Genomic DNA, 14,022 nt, shown 5'->3' with positions numbered 1-14,022 from the left:
ATGCAGACCATCTGGTCCTGGGGATTTATCTGCCTTCAATCCCTTCAATTTACCCAACACCACTTCCCTACTAACATGTATTTCCCTCAGTTCCTCCATCTCACTAGACCCTCGATCACCTACTATTTCCGGCAGATTATTTATGTCCTCCTTAGTGAAGATAGAACCAAAGTAGTTATTCAATTGGTCTGCCATGTCCTTGTTCCCCAAGATCAATTCACCTGTTTCTGACCATAAGGGACCTACATTTGTCTTAGCCAATCTTTTTCTTTTCACATATCTATAAAAGCTTTTACAGTCACTTTTTATGTTCCCTGCCAGCTTTCTCTCATAATCTTTTTTCCCTTTCCTAATTAAGCCCTTTGTCCTCCTCTGCTGGACTCTGAATTTCTCCCAGTCCTCAGGTGTGCTGCTTTTTCTGGCTAATTTGTATGTTTCTTCTTTGGAATTGATACTATCCCTAATTTCCCTTGTCAGCCACGGGTGCACTACCTTCCCTGGTTTATTCGTTTGCCAAACTGGGATGAACAATTGTTGTAGTTCATCCATGCAACCTTTAAATGCTTGCCATTGCATATCCAATGTCAACCCTTTAAGTATCATTTGCCAGTCTATCTTAGCTAATTCATGTCTCATACCTTCAAAGTTACTCTTCTTTAAGTTCAGAACCTTTGTTTCTGAATTAACTATATCACTCTCCACCTTAATGAAGAATGCCACTGTATTATGGTCACTGTTACGTACCCCGTAACTGGGTTGCCAAACCAGCAGAAATGGATCACTCAGTTGGAGTCCGGAGTACTAGAACTAAGAAAGTTTTATTAAAGAAACAAGCAACACAGTAATCGAAAGGATAATAAATGCAACAGTTCAGCGATGATAAACACCCATGTGCACAGAATTAAGATAACAGCATCAATCAAGCTCTATCGTTGTCTAGGGGTAAATGACCAAATTTCAAAGTGACTCAAAGTTCAGTCCAGTTAGTAGTTCAGTTCGCAGTAATCGTTGCCATGGCGATGGACAACGTGGGGGGAGAGAGAGAACGGGAACGACTGATCATTCAGAAACGGCTTCACTCACAGACCGACGATATGGCTCACAAGTAACTTTTGGGCGGGTCCTTGGTGATGTCACCTGAGGTCACTGACTGTGACCCCTCCTCCAGATGCGGTCGATCCTGTGCAGTGAACCCGGCACCCAGGCAAGGGCGGACACACACCGGGTTCCCGCTGATCGTACCTTTCCACCCTGGCCGTTGTCTGGAACTTCCCACCGACTCGTGAGAAGCGTACCGCTTCCAGGGTCTCGTTACCTCGGGTGGCGTGTGTGTGCTGCCTTAGCGAACCTGCCCCTTTTTATCCCCCTGCTGGGGTATCGCTTGTTCATCACTTCAAAACAGTTCAGGGTTCAAAGGGGGAGCCGCTCCAGACAGCTCTCTACACATCTCCAGGTGCTGTTTCATTGTGTCCCTTATCTCTCTCTTGAAGACAGGTGGCAGACCAACTGCTGATCACACAGGACAGCTAACATCTTATCTATGTGTATTCGTCACACTTCCCCCCTTTAAGGATTTTTACCGGGAGGTAAAAATTACAAACATGAATACATGATTTGATACATGCACAAATATACATCTTTATCAGCTATTTGGCTAATACAGAGAATTTGAAATTGTCAACACCTTGACAGACAGTCATCGCATTTTCTGTTCCTTTTACACGTGTTATTAATAATCCCTTAGACCAGGGTCCAACTCAGCAAACTTCATAGTGGCCAAAAACACTGATGAATTGCGACCAATGTAACCTCTCATTTGGTTTTGTCCCGGACCACAATAACAAGGGTCGTCCCATTCCGACTCAGTTTTCTCTCGCAAGGGCTTAGTAGGAGGGGGACGGGTATTGACCGCAGAGTTATTGCAAAACTTCCTGCAGTACCCCACCATCTCCAAGAGCCTTCTGAGGGCCCTCTTGTCTGTCGGGGTTGGGAGGTCAGCGATAGCCTGCACTGTAGCTTGCATCACTGCCAGCTGCCCCTGTGTCACCACAATTCCCAGGTAAGTGACCCTCGTGTGGCCGAATTCATTTTTTTCAAGGTTCACTATCAAACTGGCTTCAGACAGCCGTATTAAATTGCCAATACACACCTCTGTGTTCCTCAGCCCTTTAGTCACTGAATTACTCATTAAATATGGTGTTGTTTACTAGGCTGACCTATTGTAACAGACATCACCCAACGTCCCAGTTCTTTGCATTGCCTCGGGACAATCAAACACACGGGTGCGAGTCGTTTAATTACTTCTTCTAAAGATTCGCTTTGTTCAGGGATTAAGGGAGAGACCTTATCAGTAGACCTGGCCAAAACAATAGCCTTCTCCCATCTGATCGATCCCATCCTAATCTTTTCAAAATGTTTTTTTCCTCTTATCAGGGGGCCCCTAGCTTCATTGATTCCCACGCTAACACCGACTAGGTTTGTTAGCATATCAAAAGCCGGTGACCGTCTCAGTTCCCGTCGGTCATGATCAATAACATTCTTCCCCCTGGGCAGCCGGTAAATCTCTTTCATGATTCCACCAACTGTTTCCTCCAGCACCGCAAAATGTCCACCGGGGGGTACCTCGTGGGCCATGTTAAAAACCTCATCCCCATAACTCTTTTTCACCACCCCCCATTCCTCATCTGCGGGTACTGTACTTGATTTCCCTTTTTTCCTTAGCACTTCCTCCTCCACACAATAGCCTACTAGTTCCCTTGTCAAGGCTGTGTCAGAGAGAGCTGTCTCTGCAAAACCATCAGACCCTCGTCTCGCTCCTGCGTCTGCACAAATTCTTTCCTGGCTACTGCTACGTCCGTCCCAGCTCCCTCACTACCTCTTGTCTCACTACACTCCGTCTCATACAAGGTTGGCAAAAACGTTTCAGCTAAATTCACTATCGCGGGCCCGTGATGAACCTGTGAGTCCAAGGGCGGGGCCTCAATGCTGGCAGGCTGACCCGTCAATCTCACGACTGGGAACACGATTCCTCCGGCAATGTCATTACCGAGCAAGACTTCCACGCCTTTCATCGGTAATTCGGACCTCACCCCGATCGTGACTAGTCCAGAGACCAGGTTGCTTTGTAAGTGTATCTGGTGCAAAGGGACTGACTCTGTCCCTTCCCCAACAACTTTGATTTACCTCCCCAGTCTGGGTCTCTGAGCTAAACTCTAATACACTCTTCAGTATTAGTGACTGACACGCTCCCGTGTCTCTCCAGATCCGCACTGGAACTGGTTTTAACCCCTCCTTCACTGACACCAGTCCGGCCGAGATAAACCTCTCGCGCCCTTCCTGGACTTTTTCAGACCTGTCCTTCCCTAGCGGTTCGCTTAACAGCTCGATACAGCCATTCAACATTGCCGTTTTTCCTTTTCCCGTCTCCTTCTTTGGGGCAAAGCACCTGGACTCAAAGTGTCCGACTTTCCCACAATTATAACAGACGACCCCAGGAGACTTCCGACCAGACTGCTCCCGGTCTACCTTATCCTTTTCACTAGTCCCCGGCTTACTTTCTGACTTTTCCGGCGGACTCTCCCCGCCGTCCTGACTACCCTTCTGGTAGCCTTTACTCGGGGCAAACTTCATTTTATGCGTCAACGCATACTCATCCGTTAACTTAGCAGTTGCGGCTATCGTGGCTGCCTCTTTCTCATCGAGGTAGGGTCTCATACCCTCAGGGACACAACCTTTAAACTGCTCAATCAGAATCAGTTGCAGCAGTCTGTCATAATCCCCCTCTACCCCCTTCGAGGCGCACCAACGCTCACAATATGTCTGCATCTCACGGGCAAACTCCAAATACGTGCGGTCCCACTGCTTCCTCGCATTCCGGAACCTCTGCCGGTATGCCTCCGGGACCAACTCATAAATCCTGAGGATGGCCTCTTTCACCACCTCATACCTTTGGGCATCTTCCGCGGATAAAGCGGAGTAAGCTTCTTGGGCTTTCCCTTTCAGTACACTCTGAAGTAACACAGCCCACTTATCCCTCGGCCATTCCTGACTTATAGCCACCTTTTCGAAGTGGAGAAAGTACCGATCCACGTTGGTATCATCAAATGGGGGAACCAGCCTAACCTCCTGGGTCGCCCGGAACCCTCCACCTTGGTTCGGCACGAGCCCCTGCTCGGCCCTTATCTTTAACTTCTCCAGCTCAAATTCCCTTTCCCTCTGTTTCCCTTTCTCTTCTCGCTCCCATTGCCTCTCTTTCTCCTCTCTCTCTAACTGTCTCTCTCTCTCTTTCTCTTCTCTCTCCAACTGTCTCTCTCTCTCCTGCCTTTCTACCTCTTTCTCTTTCTCTTTGTGTTCTAACTGCCGTACCCGGAACTCGTGCTCGAGTCTCAGTTTTTCAAGCTGCACCTGTACCGCGTCTCCAGCAGGTTTTTCAATAGACACCACCCCCAGCTCACCTTGGGGAAACACACCTTTAGATACATAGTGCTCTACAATAGCTCTGTGTATCTCCTCTCTCCTCATTGTCGACTTCACCTTAGCAAGATTCAACCGTTTGGCCACAGCTACCAATTCCGATTTCCTGGCATCCTCTAATGCCTCCAAGGTTGGCGCCTTTATAAATTCCTCAGCCTCCATTTCTGCTGTTTGTCTTTTCTTTCTTTCGGGAATTTTAACCCAATCAATTTACTCCGTCCCAAATTTAGCGTTCAAAATCGCGGACGAGAATCCCACTTATGTTACGTACCCCGTAACTGGGTTGCCAAACCAGCAGAAATGGATCACTCAGTTGGAGTCTGGATTACTAGAACTAAGAAAGTTTTATTAAAGAAACAAGCAACACAGTAATCAAAAGGATAATAAATGCAACAGTTCAGCGATTATAAACACACATGTGCACAGAATTAAGATAACAGCATCAATCAAGCTCTATCGTTGTCTAGGGGTAAATGACCAAATTTGGGTCCTAGCTATGCCTGCCTTTTTGTTGGGTTTGTGGAACAATCTATGTTCCGTGCCTATTCTGGTATCTGTCCCCCACTTTTCCTTCGCTACATCGATGACTGCATTGGCAGTGCTTCCTGCACGCATGCTGAGCTCGTTGACTTTATTAACTTCGCCTCCAACTTTCACCCTGCCCTCAAGTTTACCTGGTCCATTTCCGACACCTCCCTCCCCTTTCTAGATCTTTCTGTCTCTGTCTCTGGAGACAGCTTATCCACTGATGTCTACTACAAGCCTACTGACTCTCACAGCTATCTGGACTATTCCTCTTCTCACCCTGTCTCTTGCAAAAACGCCATCCCCTTCTCGCAATTCCTCCATCTCCGCCGCATCTGCTCTCAGGATGAGGCTTTTCATTCTAGGACGAGGGAGATGTCTTCATTTTTTAAAGAAAGGGGCTTCCCTTCCTCCACTATCAACTCTGCTCTTAAACGCATCTCCCCCATTTCACGTACATCTGCTCTCACTCCATCCTCCCACCACCCCACTAGGAATAGGGGTCCCCTGGTCCTCACCTACCACCCCACCAGTCTCCGGGTCCAACATATTATTCTCCGTAACTTCCGCCACCTCCAACGGGATCCCACCACTAAGCACATCTTTCCCTCCCCCCCTTCTGCATTCCGCAGGGATCGCTCCCTACACAACTCCCTTGTCCATTCAGTGAACCCGGCACCCAGGCAAGGGCGGACACACACGCCACCCGAGGTAACGAGACCCTGGAAGCGGTACGCCTCTCACGAGTCGGTGGGAAGTACCAGACAACGGCCAGGGTGGAAAGGTACGATCAGCGGGAACCCGGTGTGTGTCCGCCCTTGCTTGGGTGCCGGGTTCACTGCAGAGGATCGACCGCATCTGGAGGAGGGGTCACAGTCGGTGACCTCAGGTGACATCACCAAGGACCCGCCCGGAAAGCTGCTTGTGAGCAATATCGCCGGTCTGTGAGTGAAGCAGTGTTTGAATGATCAGTTGTTCCTGTTCCCTCTCTCTCTCCCCCCACGTTGTCCATCGCCATGGCAACGATTACTGCAAACTGAACTACTAAACTGGACTGAACTTTGAGTCACTTTGAAATTTGGTCATTTACCCCTAGACAATGATAGAGCTTGATTGATGCTGTTATCTTAATTCTGTGCACATGGGTGTTTATAATCGCTGAACTGTTGCATTTATTATCCTTTTGATTACTGTGTTGCTTGTTTCTTTAATAAAACTTTCTTAGTTCTAGTAATCCAGACTCCAACTGAGTGATCCATTTCTGCTGGTTTGGCAACCCAGTTACGGGGTACGTAACATCACTCTTACTCAAGGGGCCTTGCACGACAAGATTAATAACTAACCCTTCCTCATTGCTCAATACCCAGTCCAGAATGGCCTGCCTTCTAGTTGGTTCCTCGACATCCTGGTTCAGAAAACTATTCCGCATACATTCCAAGAAATCCTCTTCCTCAGCACCCTTACCAATTTGGTTCACCCAATCTATATGTAGATTGAAGTCACCCATTATAACTGCTGTTCCTTTATTGCATGCATTTCTAATTTCCTGTTTAATGCCATCTCCGACCTCACTAATACTGTTAGGTGGCCTGTACACGACTCCCCCAGCGTTTTCTGCCCCTTATTGTTGTGCAGCTCTACCCATATCGATTCCACACCCTCCCGGCTAATGTCCTTCCTTTCTATTGCGTTAATCTCCTCTCTAACCAGCAATGCCACCCCACCTCCTTTTCTTTCATGTCTATCCCTCCTGAATATTGAATATCCCTGAATGTTGAGCTCCCATCCTTGGTCACCCTGGAGCCTTGTCTCTGTGATCCCAACTATATCATATTCATTAATAACTATCTGCAGATTCAATTCATCCACCTTGTTACGAATGCTCCTTGCATTGACCCACAAAGCCTTCAGGCTTGCTTTTACAACACTCTTAGCCCTTATACAATTATGTTGAAAAGTGCTCCTTTTTGATTTTTGCCCTGGATTTGCCGGCCTGCCACTTTTACTTTTCACCTTCCTACTTCTTGCTTCTACCCTCATTTTACACCCCTCTGTCTCTCTGCACTTGTTCCCATCCCCCGCCACATTAGTTTAAATATGTGTCAAATTTCACTTCAAGATCTGTTCATGTTTTTATAAACTTCTTTTCTGTTACTGAATCTTTGTGTTATACCTTTCTGCGGAAACAGCTTTACTTCATGTTTTTTGTTGACCTTCAGTATCTATTGTCTCTTTAACATCTTTGGCTGTAAGACTCTCCATGATGCTAGGCTTTGATCCCAACTACGATTCCATTAAACACAAAATCCTGAAAATACTACTCAAATCTTCACTGACCTCACTTTGAAACTACTCTTCCTCATCTATGATTTGAACTGCCCTCATAGATTGTAAAGTAGAATTCTAACCTATTGAAAGATGAGATCAAGTGACTAATCTTGTCAATTCAAATCTGATCCAAGTTACTACTTTTCCCGTTTGACTTTCATCCCCCACTGGACTTGTGATTAGAGACTGCTGAAGCAAAAAGATAAATCTTTAGTTAATAGCAATAGGCACAAAATGGAGGAACTTAGCAAGTCAGGCAGCATATAGAAGGGGACTCAACATAGACTGAGGGACCGCTTCTTCAATCACCTTTGCTTCATCTGCCGCAAATACTAGCATCTGCCAGTGGCTACCCATTTCAGTTTGTCCTTGGTTCCCATTCTGACATGTCTGTCTGGGTAGCCTTCAACCTGATGGCATGAACTTTGATTTTTCTAATTTCATGTAATTTCTACCCCGTTCCTGTCTTTCCATTTCCCATTCTGGTTCCTCCTTGCCCCGTCTCACCTACCTATCTCCTCCCTTTGGTTCCCTTCCTCCTTCCATTGTCCACTGTCCCCTCCTATTAGATTCCTCCTCCAGCCCTTTACCTCTTTCATCTATTACTTCCCAGCTTCTCACTTCATTCCACCTCCCCCACTCACTCACCTATCACCTGACAGCTTGTACTCCTTCCCTCCCTCCCTCCCCCTCCGCTGCTTTATTCTGGCTTCTTTCTAGTCTTGATGAAGGGTCTCTGCCTGAAATGTCAACTGTTTATTCCCTCCATTGATGCTGCCTGACCCATTAAGTTTCTCCTGCATTTTGTGTGTGTTGCTCAAGATTTCCAGCATCTGCAGAATCTCTTGTTTCTGAATAACTACAACACAACTTTTCTACCTTGATTCTCTTTCCAAAAGGTGCTAACCTTAACCCTTTGGGAAGTTTGAGGTGAGTGTTGACCTTAAAAGAAATAACTTATCGCAGTGAACAAAAATTCTGCTCTCAATCTCTTTTGTGTCACTTAATGGGATTCAGTACTATCATCCCCTCAAAGCTAATTCATAAGTTTCAAGATCTAGATCTCAATACCACCTTGTGCATCTGAATCCATGATAGCCTCACTTGCAGACCGTAGTCAGTTTGGACTGGCAACATCTCCGCAATTTCCCTCAGCACAGATGTACTACAAGGCTTAGCCTCACCGTCATAAATATAAAGTGAGTAGAGCAGAGGCTAAGTACAGCTCCAATGCCATACTAAACTTGCTGATGGTGATGAGTCAACATATTGGATCTGGTTTAGTGGTGCCATAACAACAAACGTTTACTCAATGTCAGCAAGATCAAGGAGCTGACTAATGACTTCAGGAGGAGGAAACCAGAGGTCCAATAGCTAGTTCTCATGGGGGGGGGGGGTGGAATCAGAGGTAGAGTGGGTCAGCAATTTTAAATTCTTTGGTGTCATCCATTTCAGAGGAGCGGCCCTGGGTCCAACATGTAAGTATCATTACAAAGAAAACACAGTAGTGCCTCTACTTAGAAGTTTGCCAAGATTCAGTATACCCTGTATCATCTAAAATTCTGACAAACTTCTATAGATATGTAGTGGAGAGTATATTGATTGGTTGTATCACCTCTTGGTATGGAAATACCAATGGCCTTGAATGGAAAATCTGACAAAAAGTAGTGGATATGGCCAAGTTCCTCCTGGGAGGAGCTCTCCCCACCATTGAACACCAACGTGGAAAGTTACCACAGGAAAGCAGCGCCCACCACCCTAAGTCATGCGCTTTTCTTGCTGAATGCCCATCAGGAAGAAGGAAAAAGAAACGGCAAGACTCGTACCACAGGGTTCAGGAACCATCCGGCTCTTGAGCCAAAGGGGATAACTTCTCAAATTCACTTGCTCTATCATTGAAATATTCCTACAAGCTGTGAACACACTTTCAAGGATCAGTCCTCTCATGTTCTCGATATTTACTGTTGATTTTTTTTTTAATGTGCGTATCTGCAGTCTGTTGTCCTTTGCACACTGGTTGTATGCCGAGTTGGCTGCTTTGATTCTATTATGATTATAGTATTTATTGAGTATGCCTGCATGAAAATGAATCTCAGGGTTTTATATTATGTACTTCGATAATAAATTTACTTTGAACAATGTACATCCAAATAAAGTTGATTTTTAAGAAAAGATCTTTAACGTTTTCTTTGAAGTGTTCATGTGGCAATTCTAAATACCTTTTAGAAACAGAGCCATCAAGACTTTAGTTTCAATACTTCAATGCTTGGACTATGCCGGTCATGGACACAAATGACACACTTCACTGTACGTTTTCATGTGTTTTATTTATAGATACAGCGCGGAATGGACCTTTCGAATTTCACTGCACAGCAACCGCCGCCAACCTCGTTTTAACACTAACCTAATCTCGGGAGAATTTACAATGAACTGTTGATCTACCCGGGACTTCTTTGGGTTTAGGGGAGGAAACCGGAGCACCCGGGAAAACCCCACACATTCCACGGGGTGGATGCACTCCGACATCCCGAGCTGTAATTGCATCGCACTAACTGCTACGTTATTGTGGTGCCCACGTGACGTGACAAAGCTAACCTTTACACGAGGAAATCTGCAGATCCTGGAAATTCAGGCAACACCCACAAAAAGTGCTGGTGAACGCAGCAGGCCAGGCGGCATCTCTAGGAAGAGGTACAGGCAACGTTTCGGGCCTTTGGTTTGTAGTTGAACATGGCTAAATTAGTTAATGGTTGAATTCAACTCTGTTTACCTCACTTAGCCGATAAACATTGAAGCAACACCATGCACTTGAGTTTCATGATGAGGAACAGATTCCAGGCACTAAATGGAACTAGCGTTTGCTAAACACATAAAAATGCTGAAAGAACTCAGCAGGTCATGCAGCATCTATAGAAAGGAATAAACAGTCGGTGTTTCGGGCCGAGACAGGACTGGACAGGAAGGGGGCAGAAGCCAGAATAAGAAGCGGTGGGAGGGAGAGTGTACAAATTGGGAGGTGAGACTAGGCGAGGGGAGAGTTGGAAAATACTACTGGTAGTTTATTATTGACACATATATGGAAAACGAATGAAAAGCTTTTGTTTGTCTGCCATCCAGACAGATCACTCTATAAAATGAAAGTGGGAAGCAGAATAGTGCTGCAGCTACAAAATGTGCAAAGCAGGTAGACAGACTCACGTACAATCACCTGAAATTCACACCAAAGGCACTCGAATCCTGACAGATTTCTCTCGCCTTATTTTAGAAGATATTTTGATTATTTTAAACACCCTAATTAGTTACTTCTATTTAAACATTCCCTATTAATTACAAACACTCAATTTAATGGCAAGAAACACAATAGAAAGAATGGTACAGGATGGGATGTGAAATTGCTTTTAGGTGTGTTTATTAGGGGACAAGCTCTCCTCTGCAATCACTCTGAGCACCGGTGCCCCACAAGGCTGTGTACTCAGCCCTCTGCTGTACTTACTGTACACCCATGATTGTGTAGCCAAGTTTCCATCGAACTCAATATATAAGTTTGCTGATGACACCATAATTGTAGGCCATATCTCGGGTAATGATGAGTTTGAGTACAGAGAGGAAATTAAGAACCTGGTGGCATAGTGCGAAGACAATAACCTATCCCTCAACGTCAGCAAGATGAAGGAATTGGTTGTTGACTTTATAGCGGACCGCACGACCCCATTTACATCAGTGGTGCGCAAGTGGAATAGGTCAAAAGTTCCTCGGGGTCAATATCACAAATGACCTGACTTGGTCCAACCAAGCAGAGTTCACTGCCAAGAAGGCCCACCAGCACCTTTACTTCCTAAGAAAACTAAAGAAATTTGGTCTGTCCCCTAAAACCCTCACTAATTTTTATAGATGCACTGTAGAAAGCATTCTTCTAGGGTGCATCAGAAGCTGGTGTGGAAGTTGTCCTGTCCAAGCCCGGAAGAAGCTGCAGAAGATCGTGAACACAGCCCAGCACATCACACAAACCAATCTTCCGTCCTTGGACTCACTTTACACCGCACGCTGTCGGAGCAGTGCTGCCATGATAATCAAGGACAATGACCCACCCAGCCAACACACTTATTGTCCCTCTTCCCTCCGGGCAAAGGCTCAGGAGCTTGAAGACTCGTACGGCCAGATTTGGGAACAGCTTCTTTCCAACTGTGATAAGACTGCTGAACGGATCCTGACCCGAATCTGGGCCGTACCCTCCAAATGTCCGGACCTGCCTCTCGTTTTTTTTTTGCACTACCTTACTTTCCCTTTTCTATTTTCTATTTATGATTTATAATTTAAATTTTTACTATTTACTATCAATTTGTACTCCAGGGAGCGAGAAGCGCAGAATCAAATATCGCTGTGATGATTGTACGCTCTAGTATCAACTGTTTGGCGACAATAAAGTAAAGTATTATTCCTGGTTGGCTTTTGCAGCACTAATGCAAAAATTATTACATTTATAATATATATTGACAGTGAATAGATTAAATGAGGTAGACGTTGAGAAACAATTTCCTGTAGTGCAGCGGTCCACAGTATTGAGGCATAACATTAAAGAGCCAGGCTACTGGAGGCCGATGTAAAACATTTGTCTGCACATTAGGAACTTGCTAACGTGAACGATTTTACTTGCTTTTGTGGCTGCCGAGGAAGGACACACTGGAGCTGGCTGCGTGCCGCTGGAGTCCCTGCTGGTTGGGGCTGGCCCCCTCCGTTGGTGCTGCTGGAACATTGAACATAGAAAACCTACAGCACAATACAGGCCCTTTGGCCCACAAAGTTGTGCCAAACATGTCGCTACCTTAGAAATTACTAGGCTTACCTATAGTCCTCTATTTTGCTAAGCTCCATGTACCCATCCAAAAGTCTCTTAAAAGACCCTATAGAGTTCGCTTGGTGGGAGACAAGCTGGATTGCCTTCTTCTGCGACTGCTCTGCGTGATATGAGAAACTGCTGCGGGCTGATCTTGCGGAAACATGGCCCATACACCATCACACGAGGAAATCTGCAGATGCTGGAAACTCAAGCAACACACATCAAAGTTGCTGGTGAACGCAGCAGGCCAGGCAGCATCTCTAGGAAGAGGTACAGTCGACGTTTGGGGCCGAGACCCTTCGTCAGGACTAACTGAAGGAAGAGCTAGTAAGAGATTTGAAAGTGGGAGGGGGAGGGGGAGATCCAAAATGATAGGAGAAGACAGGAGGGGGAGGGATGAAGCCAAGAGCTGGACAGGTGATTGGCAAAAGGGATATGAGAGGATCATGGGACAGGAGGCCTAGGGAGAAAGAAAAGGGGGAGGGGGGAAACCCAGAGGATGGGCAAGGGGTATAGTGAGAGGGACAGAGGGAGAAAAAGAAAAATAATGTGTGTATATAAATAAGTAACGGATGGGGTATGAGGGGGAGGTGGGGCATTAGCGGAAGTTTGAGGTCAATGTTCATGCCATCAGGTTGGAGAAAGCAGGATCTCCCAGTGGCCACACATTTTAATTCCACATCCCATTCCCATTCTGACATGTCTATCCACGGCCTCCCCTACTGTAAAGATGAAGCCACACTCAGGTTGGAGGAACAACACTTTATATTCCGTCTGGGTAGCCTCCAACCTGATGGCATGAACGTTGACTTCTCTAACTTCTGCTAATGCCCCACCTCCCCCTCGTCCCCATCCGTTATTTAATTATATACACACATTCTTTCTCTCTCTCCTTTTTCTCCCTCTGTCCCTCTCACTATACTCCTTGCCCATTCTCTGGGTTCCCCCCTCCCCCTTTCTTTCTCCCTAGGCCTCTCATCCCATGATCCTCTCGTATCCCTTTTGCCAATCACCTGTCCAGCTCTTGGCTCCATCCCTCCCCCTCCTGTCTTCTCCCATCATTTTGGATCTCCCCCTCCCCCTTTCAAATCTCTTACTAGCTCTTCTTTCAGTTAGTCGTGACGAAGGGTCTCGGCCTGAATCGTCGACTGTACCTCTTCCTAGAGATGCTGCCTGGCCTGCTGCGTTCACCAGCAAGTTTGATGTGTGTTCCATACACCATCAATCTGCAGACCATGACACTCAGGGACCTGGGCTATATTATTATTACTCTTTGAATATTATTTTTCTATGTTTTCTTCTGCTGTTATAATTGTATGTGCTCTGATTGACTGTTGATTATGTGTTTTCCAACTTGGCCCCAGAGGAATGCTGTTTCGTTTGGTGTATGGTTGAATGACAATTAAAAAGGTACTGTAATTGTTATATGGTTATATTAAGTAAGGCCAGTGATGTTGTGGGGATGGAACTGGACTCTCTCATGGTGGTGTCTGAAAAGAGGATGCTGTCCAAGTTGCATGCCATCTTGGACAATGTCTCCCATCCACTACATAATGTACTGGTTGGGCACAGGAGTACATTCAGCCAGAGACTCATTCCACCGAGATGCAACACAGAGTGTCATAGGAAGTCATTCCTGCCTGTGGCCATCAAACTTTACAACTCCTCCCTTGGAGGGTCAGACACGCTGAGCCAATAGGCTGGTCCTGGACTTATTTCCTGGCATAATTTACATATTACTATTCAACTATTTATGGTTTTATTACTATTTATTATTTATGGAGCAACTGTAAGGAAAATCCAATTTCCCCCGAGATCAATAAAGTATGACTATGACTATAACTATTAGGTGAGTGAGA

Source organism: Mobula hypostoma, chromosome 2 (genome assembly GCF_963921235.1).
Source record: "Mobula hypostoma chromosome 2, sMobHyp1.1, whole genome shotgun sequence".
Taxonomy (NCBI): Eukaryota; Metazoa; Chordata; class Chondrichthyes; order Myliobatiformes; family Myliobatidae; genus Mobula; species Mobula hypostoma.
This window is presented reverse-complemented; position numbering follows the sequence as displayed.